We start from the raw sequence: 4,254 nt of genomic DNA, 5'->3' as shown, positions 1-4,254 counted from the left end.
TCTGAGCCTGGGGAAGCAGTCCCGCTCACCAATTAGGAGGTAATCATCTCAGATCACCTCTGCTCAAAGGCATGTCTCTGTACCTGGACTGGGGCTCACTTTCATAAGAAACCTTCCCAGAATCTGACGAGTCCAAGCCACAACTTAGGAAATCACACTCTGAAACTAAGCTCTGGAGGAAAATCATGCGCTAATTAAATGATGTTTAAAAATAAAATAATTGGGTGTAAAACAGTAAGATCAATGAAACTCTCCATTACCCTTTTCACGTGTGGCAAAAGACCAGACTCTTTGGATTTAAATGTAAGAGTTATTGATACGAATAACCATTATTCATTGAGTGCTATCTATATGCTCTTTTAAGTATTTTGGCAAACATTAGATCATTAGTTCCTCTCACTAGAGAGTTATAATTATTCCCTATTATATCTTATTTCTCAGCCCTTGAGTTTGGAGAAGTTACGTCCTTCCCATCTATAAAGTGACAGAGCTTGAATCACAGCCCAGGCTGGTACAAATCTCGGCTTATGCTCAATGTCTCCACACTGCTCTGTGAAAAACTATTAAAAGGCCTATCACTGCCTTCCTTCTTGCTGGGCTCTTACTTTCTCACCCTGACCCAGTCCTGTTGCTCATACCGTCTCTAGCATGAGAAGTTGCTGTTTCCAAAATGTGACTCAGTCAAGATAGGAAGGTTAATATATTTTCGTGGATTCATGTCAGCGAAACTATTTTTAAAAAGTACATCATGACAGCTAGCACATCACACAAAATCCCTTCACTGGGTCATGCCAATATGACCCTAAAAAGGATGAGTGATCTGTCCCATTGTAAAATGTTCCATCAAGAGTATTGATGGTTCACATCAGCATATTCAGCAACGTAAGAAAAATCTGGATACTTTTCTGAGAAATAGATCCCACAGCAGAGAATAGAAATATTGAGATAAGACCCTCTGGTGTATAGATCCATAAACCCTGTAGTATCTTCTTGCTGCACCACAAGCCAAAAAGTTGGTTGTGATGGTTGTATCAAGTAGTACTCTTTTTTTTTTTTTTTTTGCGGTACGCGGGCCTCTCACTGTTGTGGCCTCTCCCGTTGCGGAGCACAGGCTCTGGACGCGCAGGCTCAGCGGTCATGGCTCACGGGCCCAGCTGCTCCGCGGCACGTGGGATCTTCCCAGACCAGGGCACGAACCCGTGTCCCCTGCATCGGCAGGCGGACTCTCAACCACTGCGCCACCAGGGATGCCCTCAAGTAGTACTTTTTACAGCCACAATAGACTAAGTTTTAAAACAGGGCTCCATGCAAGTTCTGCAATTACACCTCAGGAATTCTGCAAAACTATGATGCAAATTTATTTAAAAATATATTTCTTAAATTATTCTAATTTAAAAACCATATGCATATTTAAATTTACACATCCATGTACACACAAACATACCAACATCCAGGTTGAACTCCAGACTTAGGTATCCAACTGCCCACTTGACATCAATCTTAACCATAATGTGTGCAAAATCAAACTCCTGATTTTTCCCATCTTGCTCATAAACTTGTTCCACCTGCAGTCTTTTGGCCATTCATTAGGGGCAATCTGTTCTTCCAGTAGTTTACCATCTTTCCTGACTCATTTCTTTCCTCACATCTCACATCCAAATCTACTATCAAATAACCACTACCCGTCACGTCTACTGCCTTCGTCCTGTACAGGTCACCAGCATCTCTCACTTGGAGTATCACAAGAGCTCCTAATTGGTCTTCTTCACCTACCTTTTCTGTTATAGTCTATTCTCAACCCAGTAGGCAGAGTGATCCTTTTAAAGGATCATCTTATTTTGAGAAAAGCCAGAGTCCCTTCAATGACCTGCAGGAGCTTGCCCACTCCCACCCCCTAAGCTTGCTGAACTCATCTTCCGTGACTCTCCCCTTTGCTCACTCCACTCCAGCCACACAGATCCCCTTGCTGTTGCCCTAACACCTAAGGCAGCCTGCTGCCTCAGGGTCTTTGCACTTGGGGTCTTCTCTATTTGTTCTTTTCCAGAGAGCAGGTTTTCCTGTCACCCAGTTTAGGTCTTTGCCCAGTGAGGCTTTCCCTAGCCACACCATTTAAAATCGCATTCTCTCACCTCAAGCCCAGCACTTTGCATTTTTGTTTTCTGCATTATTTTTCTACACAACATTTCCCTCTACCTGGTAAACTGTATATCTAGTATCTACCTGTTCATTGTCTGTCTCCTTAACCAGAATGTTAGCTCCATGAGACAGGAGCACAGATTTCTCTTGTTCTATTGTACTACCGCCCAGGACAGTGTGTGGCACATATGGGGATTCAATAACTATTTGTGGAAAGAAGGTATGAAAGAAAACAGGATGAAGAGATAGTGCAACAGCAGTGGGGATATGAGCATAAGGCTATTTCAGCGGGCTGATCAGAAAGGGCTCTTTGAGGAAATAGCGCTGGAACCTGGATGTTGAAAAGCGTCCAGTTATGCAATGATCAGGAAACAAAATATCCCTTGTGGATAGACTAATTAAGGATGAGTCTGACAAGTTCAAAAAGCAAAAAGGACTATGTAGGTGGATTATGGTGAAAAATGTGGATGCATCTGTTTGACAAACCTGAGCGGTTACTATCTACTGCTAAGGTTTCCACTACAGATGCTAGAAAAGAAGTGTCCTCACATTTTCTGTCTGTCTGATTGTGGCAGCCAAGACTGAGTAGAGGAAAAGAAGAGAAAAACATGGTAATACAGGGAAAACATGGAGACAGAATTTTTACAATTCAGAAATAAACTTAACCGTGAAGATCCTGTTTTACTCCAAAAACAAAGAAAAAAATCTAAAACAGTCAATTGCTTTCCTATATATCAGTAATGAACAAGTGGGATTTGAATTTTAAAACACAATATCATTTTCACTAGCACCAAAAATATACAAATAGGTATGTAAAAATCTAACCAAAAATGTGTGAAATCTATATGAGGAAAAATAAAAAACTTTGATCAAAACTCTGAACAAAATCAAAGAAGAATAAAATACATGGAGAGATGTTCTCTGTTCATAGATTGGCAGACTTGATATTGTCAATATGTCAATTCCTCCCAACTTGATCTACAGATTCAACGCAATCCCAATCAAAATCCCAGCATTATTTTGTGGATATCAACAATTTAATTCCAAAGTTTGTATGGATAAGGAAAAGATGCAGAATAGCCAACACAATATTAAAGAATGAAGTTGGAGGACTGATACTACCCAAATTACAGACTTGTTGTAAAGCTACAGTAATCAAGACAATGTGGGATTGGTGAAAGAACAGACACATAGATCAACGAAAAGAAGAGAGAACACAAAAATACACCCACATAAACATAGTCAACTGATCTTTGACGAAGGAGCAAGGGGAATACAATGGACAAAAGATAGTCTTTCCAGCAAATGGTGCTGGAACCACTGGAAATCACATGTCAAACAAGAAATGAATTTAGGCATAGACCTTATACCCTTTACAAAAATTAACTCAAAATGGATCATAGACCTAAATATAAAACACAAAACTATAAAACTCCTAGAAGATAACACAGGAGAAAATCTAGATGACCTTGGATTTGGCAATGACTTTTTAAATACAACACCAAAAGTGCAATCCATGAAACAAAAAATTGATGTTAGGCTTCATTAAAATTAAAAATGTCTGCTTTGCTTCACTGTTAAGTGAATGAATGAGAAGACAAATCACAGACTGGGAGAAAATATTTGCAAAAGAAAAATCTGATAAAAGACTGCTTTAAAAAATATACAAAGAACCCTTAAAAATCAACAATAAGAAAATGAAAAATCTGATTCAAAAATGGGCCAAAGACTTTAACAGACACCTCATCAAAGAAGAAACACAGATGGCAAATAGGCATACGAAAAGATGATCCACATCAGAATCGCCAGGGAAATGTAAATTAAAACAATAATGAGATATCACTATACACCTATTAGAATGGCCAAAATCCAGAACACTAACAATACCAAATGCTGACGAGGATGTAGAACCACAGGAACTCTCATTCATTTCCAGTGGGAATGCAAAATGGTACAGCTACTTTGGAAGACAGTTTGGAGGGTTCTCATAAATCTAAGCGTATTCTTACCATAAAATCCAGTAATTGTGCTCTTTGGTATTTACCCAAAGAAGTTGAAACTTATGTCTACACAAAAACCTGCATACTAATGCTTTTAGTAGCTCTATTTATAATTACC

General features: G+C 39.2%; 1 non-coding gene across 1 annotated transcript; it reads left to right on the top strand.

The window, feature by feature from the left end:
- Positions 1-2,603: 2,603 nt before the first annotated feature.
- Positions 2,604-2,737, top strand: LOC115803866 (small nucleolar RNA SNORA31). The gene has a single exon (XR_004024659.1). It is a non-coding gene; the product is annotated as a small nucleolar RNA SNORA31 (small nucleolar RNA).
- The last annotated feature ends 1,517 nt before the right edge of the window (positions 2,738-4,254 follow it).

Source organism: Delphinapterus leucas, chromosome 6 (assembly GCF_059928025.1).
Source record: "Delphinapterus leucas isolate spDelLeu-1000000601 "Yukka" chromosome 6, BTC_Dleu_Yukka2, whole genome shotgun sequence".
In the NCBI taxonomy this organism is placed as follows: domain Eukaryota; kingdom Metazoa; phylum Chordata; class Mammalia; order Artiodactyla; family Monodontidae; genus Delphinapterus; species Delphinapterus leucas.
The sequence above is the reverse complement of the archived record's forward strand: the minus strand, read 5'-3'. Positions and strand labels throughout refer to the sequence as shown.